The sequence below is a fragment of the Cryptomeria japonica genome, chromosome 4 (assembly GCF_030272615.1).
Source record: "Cryptomeria japonica chromosome 4, Sugi_1.0, whole genome shotgun sequence".
Classification (NCBI taxonomy): domain Eukaryota; kingdom Viridiplantae; phylum Streptophyta; class Pinopsida; order Cupressales; family Cupressaceae; genus Cryptomeria; species Cryptomeria japonica.
The window spans coordinates 70,519,210-70,530,057 of NC_081408.1; positions in this window are offsets into that span (position 1 = coordinate 70,519,210).

The following is a 10,848-nucleotide window of genomic DNA, read 5'->3' on the forward strand; positions in this document are numbered from 1 at the left end:
TCCCCTTCATGCAAAGGTCAAATTTTTATCTTTTATTCATTCAAAAGCCACCCTTAAAAATAAGAAAAAAAGAAGTTTCTCTTAGGTCTTGCGAGAAGCCTTTATTTTTTACCTTGTTCTTTACATGGAAACAAGGGTACTTTAAGTGAAGTGACAATAAAAACTACATTAATAAATGATAGCTATAAACTACATAGATCTTTATCTATTTAATTTATTCATTAGCTTTTTCTTTCCATGACACTTGTCATTTATCTCTTAATTTGCCTCCAACTACCCTTTTATTATTTTACCATTTTCCTCTACCTACCCTTTAATCCTAGCTGACCATTTATCCTTTCACCTCTTAATCTTATACCTCCATTTCCCAAGGTGTCTTCTATACAAGAGGATCCTTTCATCCTTGTCAACCCTAATCACCTAGCTAAGACTTTGTATGCAATCTACCTTTTGGCAATCAATCAATCAAGCATCTACACAACCCCAATCTATTATTTGTTGAGCTCTTGTGCACAAAAAAAAATCTTAGAGAAATCATATCAAACCATATCGATGGAGATAAGACACAATGGAGATCAAACTTGACTAAGAATATGAATAGTATAATCTTTCTTTTTTTATGTGATTTGCATGTATTAGGTTCTTCATTGGTGTATGGTGGATTCATATTTGGAGAACTAGGGTTTTATGTGGTTGGATCTTTGTTGGTTTTACAATAGTTTTCCCATTACATTTTCACCGTATACATTTTGGCACACTCCCTTTGACCTTAGTCCCTTTTTCTAAAATCATTTTGTATTTTTAAGATTTTTGTCAAGTTGCAGATCAGATTTGCGACGATTCTAGGTTTAAATCATGTCTATGAAATCTTTTGTTGCATTTATGTTTTTTAATTTTTTTTAGTAGGATCATCAGAATTGTGTATGTGCATCATCTTTTGGCATCTACGACTGATAGAGTTGCACATGTGTATTCTTTTTCAACATTTGTGTATCCTTTTTTAGTGTCTATGTATTCTTATTTTGTGTTTGGGTTTTTTGGATCTAATAACATTCTTCATTTTTATTCCGTGTGTAGGTTAAGTGTTTATGCATCTAAGTTTAATATAATGATGTCTCTGACTAGTTATATCACATATATACTTGTTTATATCACATATTTGACATTTTTATCATGTATATGATCTATAAATTGTCACATTTTTTCGATTTCTATAATTTTTCAAGTTGCATATTTTTGGTCAAAATATTTTTTTGTCTATGTATAATCTTTTTACATTTCCATTAGGTATAATTGCGTGTATGTTTTATGCATTTAGTTTTTGTTTTTGTTATTTAGGTTGAATTTTTCATTTGATTTGCCTTTTGTTCTAACCCCTTTGTGGCCTAACAAAGCGGTGCAACTATCTATATCATCTTGTTGAAGGCCCTTTTTCACATTTCATTTTGGATTTTCTAAATTAACCTAACAAGTCTATTTCCAGGTTGGGAGCAATCATTGAAGCTACTAAATATTTTCTTGCAGGGGTAATTTAGGTCAGTGTCTTAATTTTTGTAGCTTAATTTGGGTCACGTCATTTTTATTTGGGATTAATTAACTCATTTCAAGTATCTTGTGCTTTTAGCATGCTTTTTTGGTGTAGCTTCCTAAGGTAATAATAAAAGTATACCCTCCACTCACCTTCCATTGGACCTTGGATGTAAGAGAGATTTTTATTAGTTTCTTCATTTAGGTAGAAGGGCCCACCTCTCAAGCAGCCCATAAGGCCAAATGAGAGGGAATGACTTAAGCCGTACTTCTTCAGCTCGCTATATAAATTAAAAATTTAGGCAAAATTTGTGACTACCTTGTGAAGTTGGGCTACCCAATAGGTTCCTTTAGTATCCACACTTGTGTGAGATGCATAAAAATCCTCTTATGAGGACTGGGATAGGCTCTTAAGTGATTCACCATCACATGGTAGACACCAAGTTTTGTTGAACTTCCCCCACTAGACACCTTAGATTAGTGGCCCACCCTTATTTTGTCTACACATCACACTAGCTTTAGGGTAAGGGGATAGTTGTGTTGAATAGATAGTAATACTGAGAGGGGGGGTGAATCAATAATTTACATAAATTCTCAAACTGAAATATATAATATGTTTATCATAACTTAATCTTAATTATCCTTGAAAAATGAAAATAAATTGCATAACACAACCACAAAAGAGACACTAAATATTTTTATAGGTGGAAAATCCAAAGAGGGAAAATCACTAAGAGAGTTAATTCTTAAGATAATATAACTAGTTATATGAGGCTACAATAAAAGCTCACTACTGAAGGGCTCACTACCTAGAGGGCTTATTGCTCAAATACAATCAGCTTAATACCGAAAAGGCTTACTGCCAAATGGAGTGAACTGAGAAAGTTGAATCTATATATGCATGAAATCAATTCTTATGAAAGCTCTAACAAGCAACCAACTACTTGTAGCTAATCTGATTAAGAATCTTTGAAAAATACTTCACCAACGAACTGGAGTAGACTAACTATACACTTTACCAATTCACTACAATACACTAACTATTTATAGGCAAATCTAGTTAAGAACATCTGTAAATCACATTACCAACTTACTACATTAAGCAACTCATACCGAACCAACAATTTTCCTATTTTGCTTACCACTTCTATTCTTCTCTCATGCTCATTCCACTTTTCACACTTCCACATACATGCATTTTCTCTCACACATCCAAGCTTCGCATTTTTTTTCACAACTGAAAGATATCATATATATATATATATATATATATATATATATATATATATATATATATATATATATATATATATATATTATCAATTTGGAAATAAACATCAAGTCGACCTCAAAGATATTTTACAAAAAAATAAATTAATGGCATGCTACAATCACCAGATTAGAATAACAATATAAATCTTCAAAGTCAACCAATCCAGAAAGGAACATATCCATGAAGGATCAAAGAAACACACTACCATAATGCCGCAACTATTGGAGCACAAAATGGAATAATTGAAAGATAGATAAGAACCAAAAATTTCAAGCACACTAATCATAATGGAAGTCAGTATTACATGATTGAAGACACGAAAACTAAACCACCAAATGAATGCTACCAAAACCAAAGAAAACTAATCTGCTTAGCACAACATATCCGAACATACAACTAAAACATGACATCCAAAGAACAACTTGTGAAGCACATTACCAAATGTCACAACCAACACCAAAAATTCTGACATCGATACACTCATATTCTCATGATTTTGAAGCAATAATCATATAAAAAACTTCGACAACAACAACAATAGCAAGGATCTACAATCTATAGCATACATGTCTATCATCCACTATGCTACAACTCAAAAAATACAAAATCTTACATATCAAACTACATACATAACATCTCACATATGAATGACATACCAATCCATATCACTAGATTTGTCATCAATGACAACATAGATAAGTAATTCCAACAATCTCTCAACAACCTCACCCTTTGTCATTGATTGAAAAATACATATATAAAAACTTTTCATAAGTCCCTCTTAGATAATACTTCCAATATTTCCAAAATTTAAAGCTCAGCATTACTTCCTAATACACAATATTTCTCCTCGATAGACAGGATTTCTCCACCTTTGACATCAAGGACAAAGGTTAACACCAAAATGAGTTACGAAAACAAAATCTATACTACAAAGGAGAGAATTCTTCACTTACTCTTCACAAAGATTCTCTTATGATTTTCTTTCAATTATAGATAGAAAAAAATTTAAGAGTTCATTTCTAAATGGATACTCAAGCTCAAACTATCATTCTGCACAAACACATCAACTACATCTGATAACGGACTAGGAACAAAGATGTTCCACTCACACTTCTCAACATCAAAGAGTATACTAGAAAGATGCTCTAACTAAGCTTCAACAATCTATTTTACTTTCAGGAATATACTTACCACATCTTCTTCTTTTTTCTGATACAAGTAACATTTGATTGCAAGGAGGTTATCTTCTTTCTATGCGCACAATTAATATCACTGAAAATATCAAATCCTTTTCCCAAGGAACACAATTCAAATTTAATAGAGTCAATTTTTGTTTTCAAATTCTCCACAACAACAAGCAACTAGAAATAGTTTTTGTATACTTTACTTGCTTCTACCACACAAACTCTCATATTTCTAAATGTCTTCAGATAATCTATTTTGAGCACATATAAATTTCTCCAAATCACTCTGAATATCTGCTTTAATTATCGACACCTTAATAAATTTCTTCATCCAATCTCAAAGCACTTATATCAGGACAACCAACAAGATGTTTGCAATGGTGTCTACAGAAATACCATTTTAGACCAGATAATCAACTAGAATTTTCTCAATTTGATCTTTGATCATAAGAGGTACACTCATTTAGAATTCACCAACAATTTTTCAATCCAACTTATTCCTTTAGTAAACTTAGAATATTATCAACACTGGACGTATTATCTTCTTCATCCTTTCTTTCTTTACCAACATGCTCATCCTTAATCACAACAAATGATTCTAGATCTTCCAGAAAAAGAAATACATGCACAACTTTTATTGTTGCCTTCTTCATTAATATTGGAGGAAACATCACACTTTTTCTCTTTGAACTCTTACTACCAGAGGCACTTGCTTCAAGAATACTCACAAAATTGGAAATTAGACTAGAGAATGACTTCTTCTAAAACTCTAAGAAATATTCGATGCATACAAGATCTTCATTTTCCAAACAAGCTAAATATCTGCAAATTTATTTTCCAACATAAATGTTCAATTTTCATGTAATATTTTCTTTCAAGGGTAAATAATTTGTGAAATAAAATATTAAACATACAATCAAGGAGTCAAATCTAAAAGGATAACCCTATTCCTTAGTCATCTTGATGTTTTCCACCAACTATGATCTCAACAATTCACATAAATCAAATTTCTTGTCTTGTCTCACCATCTGATGCATAATGTATACATCAATAGCCAAGGTAAAACCTTCTCTATTTCTAAAATAGACCTTATAAGAAACTCCATAAGCAACATACCTCACTATAAGATCAAAAATAGTGTCAATTATAAGTTCTTGTTGATCCACTAAGACATCGGTTAGGATTTGAAGTTTTTTTTTTTTTATCGATTTATTTACCAGAAGGGGCCCACTATCACATAAACCAGTCACAACAAAAAAAAACTTTTGAAATCAGATACGGCTTGGCAAAAATTATTGCAACATCTTGTTATGCCCAAGTGTTGTGTACGAAGTAAATATTGAAGGATATCAAGATGGTGTATGATGATCTTATTCGTATTATGTGTGATAATAAAAGTGTTATAAACATTTCAAAGAATCCAGTGATGTATTCAAGAACCAAATATATTACTATCAGGTATCACTTTATGAAAAAGAAGGTAGTAGAGAAAGAAGTTATATTATAGTTTGTTCCTACAAAAGATCGAGTTGTAGATATTTTTATGAAGGATCTTTCAAAAGATATATTGGGTATCTTGGGAAGAAGCTTTGGGTTATTGTTCCTCCTTCTTCTAAGTAGATGCATAAGATGACACATCTATTTAAGGGGAGAAATTAAAGTCATATTATTTTTCTTCTATATTAATGTAGGCTACCTATTAAGGGGACTAGGTAGTTTATTAGTTTTATTGATAAGAGGAACATGTGTAAGAAGGGGATAGTGTAGATGAGTTAGTGTAGATTCTAGTGAAGGACTTTTCCCTTTGACCTTGATGTCTAAGGAGGAGAGAGAGTGTAGATGGTTATTTTACTAGTTAGTGTTTTCTGCCATGAAAGGGAGATATTGTTAGATATCGATGTCATGGATACCTAGGTGTTGTCATTGATGCCAACCCTTATCCTTATGTAAATTATTGGAGATTGATGTTTAGGTATTAGGTTTTCATGGATTCCTTTTAGTCAAATATGTTTTTGAGATAATGGAGACTATAGTTGGATGTCAACCCTTTCTAGTGTTGATGTCTACACTCATTTTTTGACACTTTCACTTGTATGATGATGACACTACTAATGTTAGTGTTTAAGTGTTGGATAATAATGATGGTGATGAAGTTAATAGTTAGATAGTAGAAATTTTATTATAATGATATTATATTATGATTAGAAGAATTGAGATAAAGATTAGAAGTGGTAATATGAGGGTTAGAATAATTTTGATGAAGTGGATATGTTGATGATGGTCTTATGCATGATACAAGTTTTCATTCCATCTTTATTGTTTCTCCTAAGTGAGAAAATTGTTCTATTAGGATGTTCTAGTCTTTGAAAATTGATAAATTGTGAAAATGTTGAAAGATGCTTTGAAGACTGTCTATGAAAATGCTATACATTCCTCCATATTTGTAGATATGGTCTTCTAGTTCATGATTTAAGTTATGTGTGTAGTGGATGTTGTACTCCTTTTTATTTAGGTCCCTGGTGTTGCTATATGTGTTTCCAATAAACACAGTTTGTTGGTAGATTAGTTGCTTATTAGAGGTGGTCCAAAAAATGCTCCTCATTTTTCTATATTATTTTTCTATTCTAATAGTGTACTGGACATTCTTTGATTATCTATGTATTATCTTAGTTTATATCTCAGGTGATGAAATATTTTGCAAGTATGTTTGACAACACTTTATCTCATAACTATGGTTCTTGGCCTTCTGAGTATGAATGATTATGTATTAGTTGGCTTATGCCAACTTGTTTGGACATGAAAATATGGAATATGTACTTGGAAATGATTTTGGATGACCATGAAATGATTCTATGTGGTCCACATGGTAATGGATAGTATTTTTATTATTGCATAATATCTTGACTTGGTTCTCATTATGATCTGTAGTTGTCTAGATGATAAGGTCTTGTCCCTTTTTTGTGTTATGAATTTGGGAATCCATATTAGTATTGAAGGATGTGACAAGTTTTATTGTGATCCTACTATGCATTTTTATGACCACATTGAGTAAATTCATTTGGAGAATATGTGTTTGGGCTAACTAGTTATGTCTAATGCATTCTCCTATTGTTGAATTTGGATGATGTGTACCATCTTGGTTGATGTTTAGGTCTACATAGAAAGATTCAATAAGTTTTTGTAGGTACTCTCAATCTCCTAGATTGGGTGAAATTAACCATAATTATGTTTGGTGGCTCACTTGATGGGGTGATTGCTTGTTTCCTATTTTGGTCAACCTAATTGGAGTTTTGAGGTGTTGAGGAAGAATATATATATATATATATATCAAATCAGATACAAAGGGTGTGGATTATGGGGGGATGTGAACATGAGGTAGTAAGTGTGTGTGGTGCAAGATTTAGGACTTGAGTTGCTTAATGGTCACTTAATATAGTGGTTCAAGCGAAGCTACATTCTAAGGAGATTGTTCGTAGTAGTGTGGTGAAGGCCTATTCTTTGTAATCAAAATATTCATGTATTCTTCTCTAAGATAATGAATATTTTCAACAAGCTCTTGTAACTTTGTCTACAATAGTGAACCTCTTAAGAAACTACTTCTATGAGAAATGTGTTTCCCTAGGTAGTGAGCCTTAAAATAATTATAATATTGTGTATATATTCTAAGATAGGTCTCACCATAGCTTCTCCCTTGTAAGGGTTTTACACATAACTTTAGTGCTCTCTAGTGTATTGGTTTTAATTAATTTATCTTTAATTATTATTGATTAGAATAAGGTTTCTGAATTTCAGGTGTTCTTAAAGTTTAAGTTTTGATTAGGACTTATTCATCCCCCCTCTCAAACTTGGAGATTGTTCAACAAGCTTTGGCTAATGCTAAACAATAGAACTTGTTGGCATTTGCATGAAGATTGCATTAATGATATGTTATGTCGTCATTGATGTCCATTGAACTTGCTGGCATATGCACACTCCAATGAGACATTGTAGGTGAGTGAAGGTTTTGTCATTGATGGCAGCCTTACAATCCTATGGCACTAGCAAGGCATTACACCGACAAGATAGTTCACCGGCATCAACAGATCACACTCTACACTGACACTTAGACCACTGACACCGGCACAGAGAAAGGAAGCATACTGGCACAAAGGCCTACAGGATTTTTGATATATCATATTTTGTTTATTATTGTAAAAACTTTGTAAGCCGACTTGGCAAGTTGTAAAATGACTCTTATATATAAGAGAGATCATTGTAGACATTTTGTAAGCAAAAAAGAAGAAGATATTAGGTAGACCTATTATGTGAAATTTAGGTTAAAGGTTTTATGTAAAGAACAAAGAGAAATCGGTACTGGATCAAGCATTATAGATGCTATTGTAAAGCAGTAGAAGATATTGGATTTGTAAAATCCACATTGTAAGTCAGTGAGACTTCCCATTGAGCAGTGAGCTCTAGGCAGTTGGCCTTTCTACATGTGGAGGCCCCTCTTGTAAGTAATATTCTCTTATTGGCGAGTAAATGAATATTGTGGGTCACAAATCCCACCAAGGTATTTCATGTTGGCATTATAATAGACAATAAGAGATTGTTGGCATTTCAATTAGGATATTGAGAAGGTTATTATAAGTATGTTTATTGTCTTAAACAATATTATTTTGTCATTGATGTCAAGAAATTGATTTTCTGATTTAGTATGATGTTGCCATATCTTAAGAAGTATGTTTTGAAGAGAATTAAGATGTCGGTAAAAGACACAAAAACAATGTGATGAATAAGGGGAGGAATAAGTTATTCAATGGGCAACTATTACCAAGTTAGACAATGATGAGATCATGATTTTAGATTGTTTTGATATCCTACATATGCTATTGTTTGTAAGGTTAATACTATACTATGTTACCGAGCAAGGAACCTAGTCGGTAAACCCTAAGGTTATCGTTATCAGTTGATGGAGGCCAAATGTCTACTGAGTGAAGTTTAGTATTTACCGAGTTGCGACCGAGTAATAACAAAATGCATTGGATGAATACATGTGTTATTTAATGGTGGAAGCTAATGAGTTGGTTATGATTAAATGATTGATACAACGTGTATGAAGTTTGTTAAGGATCTATGGGAATGGAAGATCAACAAGAAGATCTATAGCTCATATTGGACCACAATACCCTTTCACAAGTTCCAAGAAATGTATGCAAGTTCCAAGGCAAGGTAAAACATTTTCAGATTGAAGGATACATTGAACCTGGTCAAGATTGAAGATCTGATGGCTATGATTGATCATGGGAAATGTAATCAAAGAGATTAAGCTGTTAGCAAATTGTTTATAAATAAGAAAGTGCTGATAAACAATGTATGCGGGCAAGTGTAAGCATAGGGATGTTACATAGTGATTACCAAGAACAGAAGCTTGAAGAGCTATTTGAATAATAGTGTAAGGAGCCCTGTAGAGGGACAAGATAAGTCCTATGACTAGATTGTATTGAGAAAATAAGAATCTACTTTAGCATTTTAGATGCAAAGTTGCAGACATACTCATTACTGTTATTTATTTGTAAGTGATAAAAAATCTCTTAACTGAGTGGACTTAACAATCTTATTTGTAAATCCTCTAGCAAGGTGACATTCTAATTGAGTGTTTGAAACCCTTTAACAAGGTCACCTCTAACAAGGTGAAGATCCTAACAGATCTGAGGGAAATCCCTTAACCGGGTCACATGTAGAAATGTGTTTGTAATCTTTAACAGGATTTTCTTTTAACCGAGCATACTCTAGAAGAGTATATTTCTTAGTGGGTCTGAAATCCCACAGTGGTATTTCGCTATTTGGGTTTCCACATTAAATCTGGTGTTATGAGTGTTGTTATGATTATGTGTTCTTAAGTTTGCATGTTTTATAGTTTTGGTTACATATATCTATTAAAGCTACCGAGGTTGAATCTATTGAATACATTGAAGATTAAGTTTGTATGATTCACCCCCCCCTCTCATCTTATTAACAAATGGTATCAAAGCTAACAATTGGTATCAGAGCTTTGGACTCTAGAAGAAAAGTTTAAAGGTACTTGAGGAAAAGATCCAAAGATTTATAAGAGGGATGCACTAAAGCTGAACAAGTCAAGTTTCTCTACATGGAAGAAAAGGATGAAGCTACACCTATCAGGAATTGGAGAATATGTTGTATATTATCTAGAGAATGATTTCATTATGCCTAGCACCTATCCATTGACAGTGGAAGAGATAAAGGCAAAGCAAGAACATATTGAAGCAATGATTGAAATAACATCTACATTGACCAACTTAGAGTTTAATGATCTAGAAGGTTGTAATGATGCCAAGGCAATGTGGGACAAGCTCATGTTTGTGTATGGTGGTGATGAACATGTTCAAAGAGCAAAAGTGGACAATCTAAGAGGACAACTTGAATCTATGAGAATGAATGAAGGTGAGAACATAACCTAGTACAATACAAGGTTAAAGGAGATTGTCAATCAAATCAAAGGAGCGGGAGGAACCATTGAAGAGAAGGATGTCACAAGTAAGTTATTAAGAACCCTTCTACCTGCTTATGCTATCCGAGTCTTTGCAATCAATGAATTGAGGTCTATACCCAATATGCCAGTTTCTTTGGATGCTACTATTGGTAAGCTAAATGCATTTGAGCTAAGTAACTTTGATAATAGTGGGTCTTTGGTAAATAAAGTCGAGTCTACATTTAGTTCTTTTCATCTTGATGAATCTGATGATTACAATGATAGAAAGTATAAGTACTCTGAAGGGAATCATAGTGGAGCAAGTGAAAGATTTCACAAAAACATGGAGGAGGTACACAAAATTTAAGAAGAAATCAGAAAGGAAGAAG